Below are 7,096 nucleotides of genomic sequence, written 5' to 3'. Positions count from 1 at the left end.
GGGAAAAAAGTATTTCAATCTACACAGGCTGAGGGTATATCTCTGTCGGCAAAGCCGGCTGATACTTTTTTATTTTTTATAGAAGTTACTGTTACTACTAGGATGTTTGGTATCGGCCCACGTTTTGATATAGCCCCTATAGAACGGTACTTCCCGATTTTCGTAATTTTGAAGGTTTGAGCCTCCTAATAACACCAATTTGGTATTTAATCTTCGTTGAGGTATAAAACTTTCCATTTGAAATTTGTCGGTATAGGTCCACGTTTTTCATATAGCTCCCATAGAACGGTACCTCCCAATTTTCGGTATTTTCAAGGTCTTTGCCCTAAAATCCCACCGAAATGACTGGCATTTGATATTTAGTCTGAAATTTATTGGTATAGATCCACGTCTTTATGTAGCCGCCATAGAACGGTACCTCCCGATTTTCGGTATTATCAAGGTTTTAGCCTCAATATGCCACCGTGGTGCAATGGTATGTACACCCGCCTTGCACACATAAGGTCGTGGGTTCGATTCCCCGGCCAGGCAACATCAAAACACTTTTCAACGGTGGCAAAATACCCCTCAGTAATGTTGGCGACATTTCCTGAGTATTTCAGCCATGTAAAACTTCTCTACAAAAGTGGTGTCTTAGACACGCCGTTCGGACTCGGCGATAAATTGTAGGTCCCATATCATTGAGCTAATATGAATCGGGGTGCACTCATTGATATGAGAGAAGTCTCCCTTGTCCCTTATGGGATGTTTGTGGAACAATTATTATCCCACCGAAATGGCTGACATTTAGTATTTAGTGTTCGTTGGGGGTATAAAACTACCCACCTGAAACGTATAAGTATAGGTCCACGTCTTCATAAAAGCCCAATAGAACGGTACCTCCTGATGTTCGGTATTTTCAAGGTTTTAGCCCCAAAATCCCACCGAAATGGCTGAAACTTGTTATTTAGTCTTCATTGGGGGAATAAACCTTGAATTCTGTCGGTATAAGTCCATGTCTTCATATAGCCCCCATAGAACGGTACCACCCGATTTTCGATATTTTGAGGTTGTGGCCTCAATATCCTACCGAAATGTCTGAAATTTTGTATTTAGTCTTCATTGGGGTTATTAAACGTTCCACCCGAAATGTCGGTATAGCCCTCATAAACCGGTTCCTCACGACTTCCGGCTTCCTACAAAGTGGATTTGTATGATTTCTTTCAATTTGAAGGACTTACCCCCATTATTGTAGGTTTCCTTTAGGAATTTTCTTACTTTATTGCGATCTTCAAATTTGATGTCGGACTTTCTTAGCACGACGTCTCATAACGTCTTCAAATTTATTTTATTACCAAAAGGAAACATGTAATAATTGGTCAATTTGGTTCAAACATTGGATCTCATAATAGTTTGTTCAAACTTAGTTTAATTTCGAAGATGGATCATAAAGGTCCACTCCTTGGGTACCCCACCACAAAAGTTAATAATTTGTCTAATTCCGATGGGACTAACCGATTCGAACCGAACTTTACACATAACAATATTTCGTTTAGGCATAGAACAAGTTCGAATATGGACTGGACCTTCAGGTACCTCCCACACAAAATTTCAAAAATGTTTGCAAAAATACAATTCATATCTGTTGAGAATTGAATCAAATATTGTACTTTAGCACAAAACACCTTGTTTATTATTATTAACCTAATCTCAGTATGCTTTGGTATCAATATGTTTTTGTCAAATATGTACATATGTATGTATTCACATTTTCTGTTCAGGTTAATAAACGAATTCAATTATAAAAATATCTCGGATTGTTTTGAACATTTTTGCTGTATGTTGTCCTCCCGGTCCCCTTACGACAGTAAAGTATATATTTCCTGAGATATTGTTTTAATAAAATCATGTCAACCAATGTCCAACCTACATGCTTTAAGTTCCAAGAGAACCTGTATCGGATAACTTCTCTGGGTACCTCCCTCGCGAAAGTTCAACACTTTCGCTTAATTATATCTTCATTAAATGCAGTTTCGGGGCGATTCGAGCTGCTTTGCAATTTTCTTTTAGAGCTATTGGATTCCAATTATTATTATTTTTTGCTTTAACAAAATAATTTAATATGCCATTAAACTGTGTCTGCGCAAGTTTGATCTAGATTACCTTAGAATCTACACGTGTATGTACAATTTCTGAATTATGTAAAGCGTGACACTACATATGAATATCCATTACAATCTTCTACACTTTTGCTCTAGCCGGCTTACGCATTACCAATTTTTAATTTTAATAACTATCAGTCATTTTGCTTTTATTATTGTATTGAATATTTTTATCGCAGATACGACTTGTACTGAAGTTTTTTTTCTACTTGAAACTTACGATACTTTCAATAAAATATTGAATATGAAATTTTGAGAAAACATTTATACTGAGAATTCCATGTACCATCCAACATATGTAATTCAACGATAAAACACAAAGAAAGTACTTAATTTATTTTGAAAATGATATACGATTTCAGTACATGTTTACAAATTAATTTTCCCTAAATAGACCATTAAAATCGCCATCGGATTATAGAAGCATTTGGTGGCATGTTTGGCTTCTTATCGAGCATAAACTATAATTTCTACCACGAAAAAGTCATTGAAATGCAAGCCATCAAACTCATTTACAAAAATCACAACACTCCAACAGAACAAAGGTACTTTGCCTGCCTTGCCTGTTTGTCTTGTCCACAATCACAATTCTATGTGTGCCTTTCTGGTAGCATACCCGAACGATGATCAGTGAGTGTGCTTTGAGGTATGTTCGTCCCCACCACAAGACATTCTCTTGAAAATAATTTATAAATGAAATTAATTTCAATGAATTTGTGTATGAACACAGCAATTTTGATGAGCTGTATTGGAGAATTTTGAATTACTACTTTGTATGCCCAGCACTTTAATTTATGATGAAAACGGTGACTATGACGACGCTCAGTGAATCGACACTTGCCACACAAGGCAGATAACAAGGCGGTGCATGACAGTGTTGGTATTTTAAAGAAATGGTACCGAAAACGATTCCAATAGCTTAGGCGTCAATACATTTCCAGGCGTATGCTCGGTTCAATGGATCAAAGGAATTAGTTTAGTTTACTTAAGTGCACATAGTGTTGGTTGGAATTTGCCATGAAGAGTGTTTTGAGTTAAACCAAAATGTTCTGTAATAAAAAAAATATTGCTGCTATATAAATAAGTTTTGTAAATTTTTTGCAAACATAATCCATAAGATATTCGCCTGAAGTACTTCGGAAATTTGTTTGGTACATCCAATCCAATTCTATTCTAGAACCATACTTCTCTATATTCAATAATTGTCAGCCAAAGAACATAAACTTCATTGGACTCACACATCCCTCCACAGATAACTATCTCTCTGGGGACGTTTATAAAATAAACAAACAATCAAACAACCACATACACAAATAAGTCAGTAGAGTGCGTTTAATCATGAAATTGATCGCTTAAGTGTGGCGTGGTGAGGCAGCGCCAGTTAAATTGAAACTAATTGATTGTGAAACGCTAAACAATGGCACAACAAAAACAGCAACTCACAACAACAACAATGAATGGAGGGACAAATGAATTAATTAACAAATGTAAATAATCGAATTGTAGTTAAGTTGGAAACTGAAGAGGGGACGGACGGAAACGCACACACACAGAGATACACACATGCATGATGGCGATCCTCTGACTTTATTCCAAGGCTCCAAATCAAAATTTGAAGTGGTACATGATTAGAATGAATAGGAAAATGTTTTTGTTTTTTTTTCAAGAGTCTGTAACAGGTTAAACCGAACGGGGGGTTTACAATGCAGCTGGGAACATTATCGTTAATTGCATCATTTTAAGGTTTATTTCCACAAGGATTGCTGTACATTTTTAAAATAATTTCTGAAGTGATAGAAATCGATTCGAATTTGAAATCGAATTTGAACTTAATTGGAGAGTAGTGTTTTTCCAGAACAACTCACTTGAACATAAATGACATATCAGTGATTTATTATCAAGAGGAGTTTTTGGTATTTCAATTTATGAGAGTAGGATTCACTTTGTAGCTAAAAATTATGGGAAGATATTCACACGGTTTTTTGTACACAAACCACATATGTATTTCCAATTGGCGGAGAAAATCCCTCTTGGGGATAAGAAAAGTACAATTTTAAGGAACGTATTGAATGATTCCTGCATATTACAATAGGTTTGGAAATCATAGAAGTAAAAAAAAAAATGATTTGCTGTTTTATTGATTTGGGTGCCACCCTGGTGCAATGGTATGCACGCCCGCCTTGCACGCAGAAGGTCGGGGTTTCGATTCCCCGGCCAAGCAACATCAAATTCAACGGTGGCAAAATACCCCTCAGTAATGTTGGCGACATTTCCTGAGTATTTCAGCCATGTAAAACTTCTCTACAAGTGGGGTCTTAAGACACGCCGTTCGGACTCGGCGATAAACAGTAGGTCCCATATCATTGAGCTAAATATGAATCGGGGTGAGAAGTCTCCCTTGTCCCGTATGGGATGTTGTGGAACAATGTTTTTTTTATTTATTTTATAATGTTTTTTATAAAAAAATGGTTGAAGATTGGTATTGAGTCTTCTTTGGGCCTACAAAACTTTTCCCCGAAATGTGTCAGTACTTGTCCACGTATTTAATTACCCCCTATAGAACGGTACCTCCCGATTTTTCGAAGGTTTTCAGGTATTTATATGGATTATCCTACAGAGATAACTGTACTTTAAAACATATTTAGTCTTTGGGGCTACTAAACTTTCCTCCAGAAATTTGTCAGTACAGGTCCACGTTTTATATAGCCTCCGTAGAACAGTACCTCCCGATTTTAGGGGTTTTCAGGGTTTTAGCCGCAATATCCAACAGAAATAGCTGAAATTTAGTATTTAGTCTTCTATGGAACTTAATATCTTTCCCCCAATTTGTCAGTACATATCCACCAACATATAAGATAAGTATCCGTGTTCGAAATTTCGAAAGTTCAACTTTGCACATATGCAAAGTCGCGCTTGCGCATGTAAATCATGTTCTTTATATTTTGTGAAACGGGTACATATATTGACAATAATTGAAAACTGTGCCCCTACCATCGAGGGGGAGGAGGGTTTTCGAGGGAAGAACTTTAATTTGCTGATAGATCGGACTCAATATATATACCAAAACTTGTTTAACATGTTACCTTTTTCATCCATAAATATTTTTTTGAAAAAAAAGGATTTTGCTGTTCTATAAATCGAACACCAAGTAAGAAAAGAGTTATTTTGACCACCTACGTCAACCTAGTTGCATTTTTGTAATTGTACTTGTATTGCCTTGTTGGCTTTAATTTGGAATATCCCTAATAGAAGCGAAGATATACATATTCGCATAAGATTAAAACATTGCATTTTTCTCCAAATGAATTTTTTGTCCATTCCGACCCCCGAATATTATCTCCTACCTCTCAGGAAACCCCATCAACATCCAAAATTGTGTGCCGATTCGATGAAAATTGCTACTTGTAGCATGATTACAAGGTTTAGATGGACGGACACACGTAGCCAAATCTACTTATCTGGTTGAGAAATTTATTATGGTACATGCTTATAAAGGACGACCAAAACCAATTTATATACCCTCCTTGCATAGCGGTCTAGGATATAAATATTCTATTGTAAACGTCGAATGATCTCACTACAACACGGACGTTGGTTATCAGAAAGGCGCTAAAACAAGAGGTAACTTACCCAATGGCTTTATGAAAGCACAACTCGAAACACTAACACTAATTCAAGCAAACCACGCAAGACCCAGCAAAATAATCCTGGGTTTTAATAGTACTTTTTTGTAGTCGTAACTACTTACAAAACCTCTTACTAACCCATTGTTTTAACAAGGACATGTCTCACTGAATTACTAGTTATTCTATGACCACTAGAATAACTAGTTATTCTGTGGCCACTAGAAGTTGAAAAAAATATATAAAAAATATATTTTTAGAACAGTTGAGGTGGAATTTGTTTTCAATTTCAACAGACTACACACTCGGTCAGGCGTACGAACATCAAGAGTTGTTTAAGAGCTAACACGTGCACCACCATCTGGTCTTTATTTTGTTCACAAAAAGATTGTGATGCGACAGCGAGCTTTGAAAACAAAACCCCAGGAATTGTAGTTGGAAACACACGCTCTGTGCCACCGTACTCATAACTTGGTAAGGAGTAATATATGTAGGTTTTTTTGTTTACATTACATTGTAATGGGTTACATAATGACTAATGGATCCGAATTATTGCTGCGTAAGTAAAATTTCGTCCAAAAATCAAATTCCAATAAGGTCTACATCGGACAATAATTTGGGTACCTCTTTCACAGAAACTCAAATAATGTCATACATAAATAAATTGTCCATACTGTTGTCCCCAATAGCGATGTGGTATATTGGCCCTGACCGTATTTAAGATGACAAAATCCAGGATTTATTTTGGTCCATCTTTAATCATAAGTGGACTCTGACATTCTCGTGGTGACACCATAGGGACTGCCCTATTTAACACCCGTTAAAGTTAGTAAGCTATGGTGTGAAGCGCGTTCATAGGGTTAATAACTCACCAGTATAAAGTACAAGGCAGATGTTAGTGTCATACTAGAATACCGCCACCAAAATTTCAATCTCTTAAAATTTAATAAGTGTACAATAATTATAGGGCTAAAATCGAATGACGTTCGAATTTTGTGGAATGCTAAAGCAATAAGGACAACCCACACATTCACGTGAGAAGGATTGAATTATACTTTGTTTAAAAACGATATACACCTCTGTATGTAGGTATGTAAATGTATATAAACGATTATTATTAAAAAAAATATTCTCAGGCACAATTATATTCTCCCACAATAAAACAGTGAACTTTTACTGTGTCTAAAACTATTTAATATAATTTTATATGCACAGTTAAAAGAACAAACATACCGTCAAAACAAACGGTAGCTGGTATTCAATGGGAATTTAGTGCGGCAACAAATTTTACTCGTATTTGCTGAGATTTTATGGCGGGGGTTTCGTACATCT

This window comes from Musca autumnalis, unplaced genomic scaffold, assembly GCF_047663935.1.
Source record: "Musca autumnalis isolate F117 unplaced genomic scaffold, ASM4766393v1 scaffold_3, whole genome shotgun sequence".
Classification (NCBI taxonomy): Eukaryota; Metazoa; Arthropoda; class Insecta; order Diptera; family Muscidae; genus Musca; species Musca autumnalis.
Note: the sequence above shows the minus strand (reverse complement) of the source record.